A 13,085-nucleotide genomic window follows, 5' to 3' on the forward strand; every position below is an offset into this window, starting at 1 on the left:
AGTAGTGGGATATGTAGTTTTTTTAGTCAAACCTCTTCAGCTCAGCCATACTTTCACCTAGAAACTCCATTTAAACTTTAAAATGGAGTACTCGGTAGTACTTGAGTGACAGCTGAGTTCAGTGACCTGTACCTAGTAGTTCTCAGTACTTGAGTCTCAGTAGTACTCGGTAGTACTCGGTAGTACTTGAGTGACAGCTGAGTTCAGTGACATGTATTGCTTAACAGTTGAGTGCGAAGCACTCAACTGTTTTACAATACATTGTACCTAGTAGTTCTCAGTACTTGAGACTCAGTAGTACTCGGTAGTACTTGGTAGTACTCGGTAGTACTCGGTAGTACTTGAGTGACAGCTGAGTTCAGTGACCTGTACAGGGAAACAGTTGAGTGCGAAGCACTCAACTGTTTGACAATACATTGTACCTAGTAGTTCTCAGTACTTGAGACTCAGTAGTACTCGGTAGTACTTGGTAGTACTCGGTAGTACTTGAGTGACAGCTGAGTTCAATGACATGTACTGGGAAACAGTTGAGTGCGAAGCACTCAACTGTTTGACAATACATTGTACCTAGTAGTTCTCAGTACTTGAGACTCAGTAGTACTCGGTAGTACTTGGTAGTACTCGGTAGTACTCGCTAGTACTCGCTAGTACTCGGTAGTACTTGAGTGACAGCTGAGTTCAGGGCATATTTTCACCTAGAAACTCCATTTAAACTTTAAAATGGAGAGACGAGTGGTGTGCTCTGATTGGTGGACAGGAATGTACTAAGAACTACATTTAGTAGTGGGAAATGTAGTTTTTTTAGTCAAACGTCTTCAGCTCGACCATACTTTCACCTAGAAACTCCATTTTAACTTTAAAATGGAGACACGAGTGGTGTGCTCTGATTGGTGGACAGGAATGTACTAAGAACTACATTTAGTAGTGGGAAATGTAGTTTTTTTAGTCAAACGTCTTCTTCTCGTCCATACTTTCACCTAGAAACTCCATTTAAACTTTAAAATGGAGACACGAGTGGTGTGCTCTGATTGGTGGACAGGAATGTACTAAAAACTACATTTAGTAATGGGAAATGTAGTTTTTTTAGTCAAACGTCTTCTGCTCGGTCATACTTTCACTTAGAAACTCCATTTAAACTTTAAAATGGAGACACGAGTGGTGTGATGAGCTGTGATGAGTGGCTGGTGAGATCAGCCTAAAAACCTCTTTAACATGCTCCTCTTTGAATAGCATGGCAATCTGCATACTTTCAAACTTTTTGCATATTCAGCTTTTTCAATATTCTCTTCAAATATTCAGCTTTTTCAAACTTTTTGCATATTCAGCTTTTTCAATATTCTCTTCAAATATTCAGCTTTTTCATACTTTTGCACATATTTAGCTTTTTCAATATTCTCTTCAAATATTCAGCTTTTTCATACTTTTGCACATATTTAGCTTTTTTAAATCTCTTATCAATAGGAGTTTCGGTGTGAGTGTGGGAAGCTTTTGTTTGGAGGGTGCGTCGAGCCAAAATTCTGACAGGATTTACAGTCACACAGACAGAGGGTGTGGCTTTGATCTTGAGAAGCGCAGCAGGTGCGCACTGATTGGTGGACAGGAGCAGTCAGTAGGGGTGGAGTGCTTAGCTATTTTTTTTTAACTCTCTGTCTAATAACAATGACTGTCAATAATAAAGTTTGAATGTCGGCCATTTTATCCTTCTCTGACAGAAGACAGACAGACAGACAGACACACACACACACACACACAGACACACACACACACACACACACACAGATAGAAAGACAGACAGACAGAGAGAGAGAGAAAGCGGGACAGACACAGAAAGAGATAGGGACAGACAGAGACAGAAGGACAGACACAGAGACAGAGGGACAGACAGAGAGACAGAGAGAGAGAGGGACAGACACAGAAAGAGATAGGGACAGACACAGAGACAGAGGGACAGACAGAGAGATAGAGCGAGAGAGGGACAGACAGAGAGCGTGATGGACAGATAGATGACATATGACATCATGACATATGACATCGTCAGCGTGATGGACAGATAGAGAGAGGGGGGGACTGACAGACAGAGAGACAGACAGACAGAGAGTGAGTGAGACAGAGAGAGACACACAGAGAGAGAGAGACAGACAGAGAGTGAGACATGAGAGAGAAAGAGAGAGAGAGAGAGAGAGGGACAGACATTCAGCTTTTTCATACTTTTCACATATTCAGCTTTTTGAATATTCTCTTCAGCTATTCAGCTTTTTCATACTTTTCACATATTCAGCTTTTTGAATATTCTCTTCAACTATTCAGCTTTTTCAAACTTTTGCACATATTCAGCTTTTTTGAATATTCTCTTGAAATATTCAGCTTTTTTAATATTTTCTTCAAATACTCTGCTTTTTTAATATTTTCTTCAAATATTCAGCTTTTTTTTCAGTGTTGCTTCAGCATTAAAGCATTTCCACGTATTTCCGCAGGAAATGCATTTTCTAGTTATTATTTTGCCTTTTCCGGACGAATTTCGAGTGCCTAAAACTTCTACAGCGATAAGAGTTGTAGGACAAGTGATATATCAAAGCGTGTGGTTCGATCGGGATCGGCGTGCTATTGCTTTTCTTAGCCGAACACAAATTTTTCGCGACGTAAGTCGCGAAAAACCAACGAAATTTTTCCCATTGAAATGAATGGGATGAGCGGAAAAAAAAAAGCAGAAAATGTCGTTTTTCAAACACCTGTTGCTCAGGCATACTTTCACCTAGAAACTCCATTTAAACTCTAAAACGTAGACACAAGTCTTGTGTCCTCGTGTGCCAATCCGCGTTTCAATAGGTCATATAGTTTCTGATCAATCACTGTTCAATGACCATGATTGTTTTGGGAGAAATCATGAGTTTATAATGGGTGTGTATTGCGCGGAACCTTCTGGGCTAGAGTGGATGACATCATCGCTTAGAGTGTGAGGGCTTCTCAGACTTTTTTCCTTTCCAAACTCCTCCCGGCCACAATCTTCACTCTACAGACGTGATATTTTCCAATTTTGTAGAGAAACTTGTCCTGTCTCTCACAATGTGCTCAAAATCTCTGTGAGATTTACACAATTTGAACTAGCAACCTCTAAGCGCGGCCAAGTCAGGTTTTCTCGTCATCCGCTCCAATGTTAATTTAGAAGCAGATTTTCAAAGAAACCTGATCTGAACAGCATTTCTAACTCGCCCTAGCGTCCACATTTCTGACACTAGGAAAAAATAAAAGTCATCAGTGTCTTCAGCCGAGTCTTGTGGCGCTAACGGTGCGAAAATTTTGGCGATAGGAGTTTCGGTGTGAGCGTGGCATGCTTTTGTTCGGACCCATGCGCAGAGGGGGAATTGAGCGATAGAGAGAAGCGGAGAGACGCTCCAAAGCAGTCATACACACGCAGCAAGGGCCGTTGCCATGGTGACAGCACTGTGTGGCACTGATCTTCATAACTGACAGCAGGTGTGCTCTGATTGGAGGACAGGAATGTACTAAAACTACATTAGTAGTGGGATATGTAGTTTTTTTAGTCAAACCTCTTCAGCTCAGCCATACTTTCACCTAGAAACTCCATTTAAACTTTAAAATGGAGTACTCGGTAGTACTTGAGTGACAGCTGAGTTCAGTGACCTGTACCTAGTAGTTCTCAGTACTTGAGTCTCAGTACTACTCGCTAGTACTCGCTAGTACTCGCTAGTACTCGGTAGTACTCTGTAGTACTTGAGTGGCAGCTGAGTTCAGTGACATGTACTGGGAAAAAGTTGAGTGCGAAGCACTCAACTGTTTGCAAGTACATAGTACCTACTAGTTCTCAGTACTTGAGTCTCAGTAGTACTCGGTGGTACTTGGTAGTACTCGGTAGTACTTGAGTGACAGCTGAGTTCAGTGACATGTACTGGGAAACAGTTGAGTGCGAAGCAGTTGAGTGCGAAGCACTCAACTGTTTGACAATACATTGTACCTAGTAGTTCTCAGTACTTGAGACTCAGTAGTACTCGGTAGTACTTGGTAGTACTCGGTAGTACTTGAGTGACAGCTGAGTTCAGTGACATGTACTGGGAAACAGTTGAGTGCGAAGCACTCAACTGTTTGACAACTCATTGTACCTAGTAGTTCTCAGTACTTGAGACTCAGTAGTACTCGGTAGTACTTGGTAGTACTCGGTAGTACTTGAGTGACAGCTGAGTTCAGTGACATGTACTGGGAAACAGTTGAGTGCGAAGCACTCAACTGTTTGACAACTCATTGTACCTAGTAGTTCTCAGTACTTGAGACTCAGTAGTACTCGGTAGTACTTGGTAGTACTTGGTAGTACTCGCTAGTACTCGGTAGTACTTGAGTGACAGCTGAGTTCAGGGCATATTTTCACCTAGAAACTCCATTTAAACTTTAAAATGGAGACACGAGTGGTGTGCTCTGATTGGTGGACAGGAATGTACTAAAAACTACATTTAGTAATGGGAAATGTAGTTTTTTTAGTCAAACGTCTTCTGCTCGTCCATACTTTCACCTAGAAACTCCGTTTAAACTTTAAAATGGAGACACGAGTGGTGTGCTCTGATTGGTGGACAGGAATGTACTAAGAACTACATTTAGTAGTGGGATATGTAGTTTTTTTAGTCAAACGTCGTCTTCTCGTCCATACTTTCACCCAGAAACTCCATTTAAACTTTAAAATGGAGACACGAGTGGTGTGCTCTGATTGGTGGACAGGAATGTACTAAAAACTACATTTAGTAGTGGGATATGTAGTTTTTTTAGTCAAACGTCGTCTTCTCGTCCATACTTTCACCCAGAAACTCCATTTAAACTTTAAAATGGAGACACGAGTGGTGTGCTCTGATTGGTGGACAGGAATGTACTAAAAACTACATTTAGTAGTGGGAAATGTAGTTTTTTTAGTCAAACGACTTCAGCTCAGCCATACTTTCACCTAGAAACTCCATTTAAACTTTAAAATGGAGACACGAGTGGTGTGCTCTGATTGGTGGACAGTTTTTGAAGTACATCACAATACTCAAAACGGACTACTCTGACAGCTCAGTCAGCAAGCAGTCTCTGTATTTGCCTCTAAAACAACTCCGTCTCGTTTGAAATCTCGAAGAATCTCATCGTAATGTATATACACTCCGGCAGTAGCCCCCGTGGCCCTTTCAAAATTTCCCGGCGGGGGAATTTTCTAGTTTTATTATACAATACACTTGAAAGTGTCTGAATGTAAAAAAAAACTTAGCTTATAAGCAAAATAAAGGAAAAAAATGTTATATATACAAAACATCTCTTTTCTCCTTACGCACAAAACAGAACCGAAACCGTAACCCAATAACCGAGGTACGTATTGAACTGTTGACTAACTGTATTGTTGCATCCCGAGTAGATTGGGTGTTTAATTACTTTCTTTTGCTGTCTCCAACACGCAGGTTAACAATGAACCAATACCTCTTTGTAATTCACGATGACAACCTGTTCTCTATATATAGCAGAGAAATGAGCTGTAGTCATTCATAGAAACATAGCTGGTCTACTAATTAGCTAGCAGGTTTTCATTCACACTAAGAAAAAAGTATCACTGTGGTATCTATGACCAGTGGATAATAATAACTTAATAATAATTATATAATAACATGCATGTCCAATGGGGCCACATATTCTTTAAAGCTTCTAGGGGGCGCTTATCAATGGCTTATGGTTTCTGACGGGCTGATAAAACGTGCACATGTTGACTGGTTACATCATCTGAAAAGTCAAAGATTAACTGCATCTGCCTGAAGCTGCTTGCAGACCTGGCGTTGCTGCTGCGTGGAATGACATCTGAAATGACTCCAGAACAGTTCAACTGCCAGGCATCACTGGTCACGTTTGAACGCTGGTCTCAGAGCCAGACTTCATTAACTAACTCCTGCCAGCTGGATATAATGTTAAACTCATTTCCCTCTCCGACTAGACTAATAGGAGATTCCATTTTCTTAATGTTACGACGAAGCCCTTCACCTCTCATCCATTTGCCATCCCCAAATATGATGTTGTGCTCATTACACATAGCTGACTGTCTCATGGGAGAACCAACGAAACAACATTGCATTAGCCAGAGTCTGGTCTGTTCATGCCCATCATCTTTTAGTCTCCAAACCCAGCCATGACTCGCCTGTCTGAGTCGGTGCTCTGAATGCTGGTGCCCTTTACAGAGTTCACCTCTTCACATTACCAGAAGCAGTATGGTTGATTGAGTATGGTTGCATAAAGTAACAAGCAGGCAACTGGACAGACAGATCCAGCAGGGACAGAACCATACTCACAGGCATTTTAGGAAATAAGTCCTTTGTGTTTCAGCTAAAAGGGAGCAGACATCCGGCCGTCACTAGCATCAACCAAAATGTCATGGCACGATTATCCTGGACAAAATAATTGAGATTCACAATATTATCCCAATAATCATCAAAATATACTTCACACGCTGTCACAGATAAGACGCGTCTTTTTGAAGAACATCGCTTAGTGTCAATCAATGCTAAAACTGCCAAAGAGGGGGGAAAAAGCTGTGTTTTGTCTTTATATTGTCTTTGTATTTATTTTATTATTTTACTAAAATTATTCTTAAGTACCCAGAACAAATATAAGCACTATAGTTAGATGGAAATTAACATTTAATATCCAGCAATTCATATTTATACATTTAAATTAATAAACATTTTATGTATATATCGCTTTAAATTAGATCTCACATCTAATGAGGCAAAATATAAACACCACGATGTAATTCTTTTAATCATATAATTATTTTTGCTAGAGCCAGTTGAAGGAAAGTTTCTTTCCACAGAACAAATTATCAGGATGGAATCCTGTTGAGTGAAGCATGCTCATGCAAATTATTATCCATATTTAATATGAGTATCTCCTACCGCTAGAAGAACTTGAACCCTTTTTGCCTTGTAGAGTTCTCGTCCTTCTCAACTTTTTAATCAGAGCTGTTTCAATAGATTATGATTAGACTATGATGTCATCACCATGTCACAGGACTATAGGGGGCCTTGCAAACAAATAGATTTTCTTTCAATCCATTTCTCAAAGAAAATACTTGACCTCTGTTAACCTAATTATGTATAATCACAGTTACAGAATAAAAAAGATTCAATACATCAGTAGATTGAGTTCTTGCAGTAAAACAATGTGGAACTGAAGAGGTCTGAGAAAATCCTTTCAACAGGACAGAATATAAATTGTATCTTAATATCATATATGGTAATACATCACTCACAATAGCCATTTTCCTGCAGCACCTTTGCTTTTACTTTTCATTAGTACATTTTGCTGATAATGCTTCTTCTATAATACTTCTACTTAAGTGGGATTTAAAATGCACGGCTCTATATACTATGAGACCGCTGTCACTGCTAAACTACAGAATGACTGAATTACATTGAATGATCGTCAGATAAATGTTACGTTTCACTTTTACCTCTCTGTGCAGGGACGAGCAAAGCAGCAGAAAAGAAGTAAGGTTTTAGTGGTACTGACTCATTTAGAAATAAATATAATTCTGGATTAATGCATGATATAAAACATCCCTGGGTGCTGCTGTTATTTATCATTATTCTACAATTCAAGGTCAATGGCTGATGGAACAGTTTCAGCCTCTATGTTGGGAGAAGAACCAGAAGTAATCCGAGTGTGAGAAAAAGACAACAGCATGCCCAACACCTTTCCTGATGAAAGCAGATGGTACCAACCTGATGCCACGTGTGGCTGACTGCCTGTTGCCCTGCTGACATTTCATTGGCTGTTTGCAGGTGGCAACCTCCGGTTATGAAAACTGAAGCCCAAGCTGAAGTGCCTTAAACTTGCATTCTTTCTGTTGGCCATCAGGGGGCGACTCCTCTGGTTGCAAAAAGAAGTCTGATTGCATGCAAATGTAAGAGAAAATGACCCAATTTCTCAAGATTTATTATCTCAGTAAACATCATGAACATGAGTTTATGTTCTTAATCTCTAGCTTCAAGTCTCCTTCAATACAACATAAGTAAAAGCAGAGTATGCTATAGGGCGGGGCTACTATGTGATTGACAGGTTGCTATCAATGCAGTCATCTATGCAATGACTTTAACACTTAGCTGCAAAGTTGACCTTGGATTATGAAGCTGACTCAGCTTCACACCAGAATCCAGATGGATCCAGATCCAATAAGATTGCTGCTCTGCTGCTTGTGTTCATCAGATCCACCCGTCGCTCCTCCACAGTCCAAATATGGGCACTCAGTCCAAAATGCTGAACTCAAGGCTTCAAAACTGATGACTACGTCCACTTCTTAAAACATTCTGTTGCTGTTTTCCAAGTGCAGTTGTTGATGTCGGCAGTAGGAAGAAGTAAGTATTTCTTTTAAGGCAGACAGTAACAACAACACCCTTTAACACCCTTTTTAACACCAGGATTTAACACCCTGTGTGTTCACCAGCCAAGGGATGCTGATATACATATGTAACTGGATTGTAAGTAGAGAGAGTTGTACAAGATCGTATTACAGGTGAAATCCAGAACTACCCTCGGGATTTCCTCAAAGAATATACCTTAAAAATCAGAAGTACTTTTCCTTAACAGTTTTCTCCAACTCTTTATAAGAAGCATCCACACAGCTAAACCCACCAGTGGCATCGCATGTTGTTTTTCCGCCTTAAAACCCCAAATGTTTTATGTGTAGCCTGGAATATCATTTTAAATGTGAGCCTGTGACGATCTACAAAAAAACATTATGCCCTATCTTGCACCCATAGCATTGCACTTTCAACACCAACGCAAGTATCATCGCTATTTTCCATCCGACGCACAGCGGACCTTTCCGCCAGATACGCACGTCGGTGAGATAGGAAATTAACTTGTGCTCCTCCGGGTGTGTCAGCAGAAAAATGAGGCGTGGTCTGGTGTAAAGTTTCCCTGGTGCTATTTTGGTGTTTCAGAAAACAATTGCGCCACTGACACGTTATTTAGATGCTATTTTAAGGGCACATGCTTGGCCATATGGAGCGTGTGCACAACGCATGTACACCTGCTTCGCTCATCCACATCATAACCATTATAAACCATAAATAATAACAAGAAAAGTATTTCAACACTCCACGCGCCGCGGTCGGCGTGGAGTCTGGACGATGGAGGAGAGGAGGGAGGGAGGGAGGGAGACGGAGGGGAGGGGAGGCTGAAGTATGTGTGGACACCGGCGCGGTCTTATATGACACACACACACACACACACACACACACACACACGGTAAATCCACCATTATAATAGCAATCTGCCGTGGAACAAGCGCCTCTCGCTCTTATAGGGAATAGGAGATGACACTCTAATTGGTTTATTGTATGTTACGCCCAAAACACACCTATTAGTAATCAGACCAACCCTTTTCAGATCTGCGTAGTCATTTGTCCACCGTTATAATAGCAACAGTGTCCGAGATCAACCACAAAGACACTTCCGCTTCGCGTTTCAGACTTGAGTTTCAGACTGCCAAGATAGGGCCCAATGTGTGTGATTGAGTGATAGTGTTGGTATCATAACAAAGTAAATGCAGCTCTGTAAAGCAGCTGAGTGGGTGATAGTGTGAGTGACTCAGCAGAAGAGGAGAAACAGAAGAAGAAGAGTGTATGTCGTCTGGTTAGAAGATGAAGCAGGAGACATTTCTCTTCATGTTTCTACGAGACTTTTAATTTGATTTTACAAACCTCGCCGGGTTTCATTACATTAAGTTATGTCTCCAAAACAAACTATCAGTGAAAACTCTCTTTAAAGTCACAGTGGAGAGAAAAGAGAGCGACATAAAGTGTATCTGAAAGAAAACCCTTTTAATATTAACATACAGCTAATGCTCACACACAGTGGAAGAAGTATTCACATATCTACTATAGGAAAGATAGATGTAGAATCATGTTATTATATTATTATATTAATGTGTTCATCACTTTAATGTAGTCGTGTCATTTTAACTACTTCATATATTGCTGGTAGTTTAATCTATAATAATACATCAACATGTATTAGGTGATTATATTTTTGTCTTAATAAACTGAATCTGTAATATAAACTAGGGTGAAATGGAAATACTCAAGTACTTTAACAGTGTATTTCAATTTAAAGTTAACAAATACATTTAATACCTTTTTTCCAGCTGGAGTCAATACATGTGATGCAGTTGTGAAATATTCTGTTTCTACTCAATAAAATAATAGTTACAAAATACTAATATTTGTATCATGAAAATGCATAATTAATTTGTGAAGTTAACAGACAATTTTGTACAACGCACTTTATTTGTTGACACATACTTTTAAAAGTAGTTAAGGAGCCAGAGTACATGAAAAGCATCGGTGCAATACAGAGGCAAATATAACAGTGTTTCATAAATAACACTGGTTTAAATGTTCTACATTATAAATGGTTTCATCAATTCCACAGAAATAGAAACTTTCTGTAAAACGTAGACTAATGAGGGGACAGACTGCAGCCGAATACAGGAGGGGTCAGTGTGGTTCAAGGAGCCTGAAAACACAGCTATCAACCACTGAAAACAGGAGACATGAAGAGGACAGATACTCTAGGAGACATGAAGAGTACAAATATACTAGGAGACATGAAGAGTACAGATATACTAGGAGACATGAAGAGGACAGATATACTAGGAGACATGAAGAGGACAGATACTCTAGGAGACATGAAGAGTACAGATATACTAGGAGACATGAAGGGGACAGATAGACTAGGATACACTAGGAGACATGAAGAGGACAGATAAACTAGGATATACTAGGAGACATGAAGAGGACAGATAAACTAGGAGACATGAAGAGGACAGATACAATAGGGGACATGAAGGACAGATATACTAGGAGACATGAAGAGTACAGATATACTAGGAGACATGAAGAGGACAAATACACTAGGAGACATGAAGAGGACACATATACTAGGAGACATGAAGGGGACAGATAGACTAGGATACACTAGGAGACATGAAGAGGACAGATAAACTAGAATACACTAGGAGACATGAAGAGGACAGATAAACTAGGAGACATGAAGAGTATAGATGAATTAGGAGACATGAAGAGGACAGATAAACTAGGAGACATGAAGAGGACAGATGAATTAGGAGACATGAAGTGGACAGATAGACTAGGATACACTAGGAGACATGAAGAGGACAGATACACTAGGAGACATGAAGAGGACATAAACTAGGAGACATGAAGAGTATAGATGAATTAGGAGACATGAAGAGGACAGATAAACTAGGAGACATGAAGAGTACAGATAAACTAGGAGACATGAAGAGTATAGATGAATTAGGAGACATGAAGAGGACAGATAAACTAGGAGACATGAAGAGGACAGATAAACTAGGAGACATGAAGAGTATAGATGAATTAGGAGACATGAAGTGGACAGATAGACTAGGATACACTAGGAGACATGAAGAGGACAGATACACTAGGAGACATGAAGAGGACATAAACTAGGAGACATGAAGAGTATAGATGAATTAGGAGACATGAAGAGGACAGATAAACTAGGAGACATGAAGAGTATAGATGAATTAGGAGACATGAAGAGGACAGATCAACTAGGAGACATGAAGAGGAGAGATACACTAGGAGACATGAAGAGGACAGACATATGGCTGAAAAATGATAAGCAAAAGCTCACCGGGGAAGTAAATAACGAGAGATAGATCATTTTGCGATATTGTAAAATCGTGTAAGTTTCTGGTTTCACATCTATCCAAAGTAGTTTTTGCCCTGCCATTTTTTTTATTCATTTGTTTTACCAGTGAGACATTTTTCTCTCTCTCTAGCATGTTTCCAGAAGGTATTTTTACACACAGTGTTGAGTTAGAAAAGCTGTATGGAAACGTCCAAATTCAATCAATTCCTCCATTCCACTGCAAACTCTTTCTGCTCATGTGTTGGCAACCTCCTCTGTGCCGCCAGTCCTTCCAGCCAATACAACAGTATCTGCCTTGTGTTTGATCACGTTGGTGGACAAACAGCTGACAGTTAGACGACACTCCAACCAAGACACATGATTTTATTGCTTACAAGCACTTCAGGAATCGGAGGATCCAACTCAAATTATTCAGTATAAAATAAAAGTACAATTAAGGGGAAACTTACAAAGCTAATAAATTTCTTTCTGGGGCAAAAAGTCGATAACCGTTAAATAACAATTTATGTGTTAAATCAGAGACTAGAGGAAGTGGACGTGGTCATTGTGACGTCACCCATTGGTTTGTGGACTACGGTATGGAAGTGTCCAGTTCAGCATTTGCAAGGTCATGGAGAGGTAACTAACATTATCTGATTAAAATGGAGCCAGAGATCATCATTTATCTTATGATTACACTGGAACAGAACTCAGGAGTACATTTACATTTAGGTCATTTAGCAGACGCTTTTGTCCAAAGCGACTTACAATAAGTACATTTGTCAAAAGAAGGAAACAAAGAAACCACGACGTATCATTGCCGATGCAGTAAGAGCTAAAAATAGAACAAGTGTTAGGTCCATAAACATTAAAAATGATTGGCTATATGTTTAGCTGAGTAGGCATACGTAACAAATATGTACAAAGTTACACAAAGTAAAAAAAAGAAAAAAAAGACGCTACACATAGTGCGCTCGCATCATTCATAACGGAGTTACGCATGCTGTGAACGTGCACGGGGGTGCAACTCAATAGCGGAGTACTGTGTTATTTTAATGACGCACTGGTGTTTTAAAATTGCAGTGCGCCTATCCTAATTGCGGCAGCACTAACGTAGCTAAAAAAACTCTGTCAACCTCTTAATCCCACTTTGGATTTGATAAATATTCTCATCTTTGAACATCCAATGCAGAAGGTGAGGGTTGCCAGTTCTCTCAGCGATGCTCATTATTCTCATTAACAAGATTAAATCTGAAACACTAAAGTCAAAATGCCTCAAAGTGAAATGCTGTATTTCAGTCGCAGTAAAAAGAAATAGTCTGCTCTCTGTGGACTCTGTGTCCTCTGCACCTGGAGGTGGAAAGGTTGACATATGGGGATGATTTCAG

At 39.9% G+C, this 13,085-nt stretch overlaps 1 protein-coding gene across 7 annotated transcripts in view; it reads right to left on the minus strand.

The window, feature by feature from the left end:
• Positions 1-13,085, minus strand: part of ptprfa (protein tyrosine phosphatase receptor type Fa) — a 252,391-nt gene that overhangs the window by 213,997 nt on the left and 25,309 nt on the right. The window lies entirely within an intron of this gene.

The sequence above is a fragment of the Eutrigla gurnardus genome (genome assembly GCF_963514095.1).
Source record: "Eutrigla gurnardus genome assembly, chromosome: 6".
In the NCBI taxonomy this organism is placed as follows: Eukaryota; Metazoa; Chordata; class Actinopteri; order Perciformes; family Triglidae; genus Eutrigla; species Eutrigla gurnardus.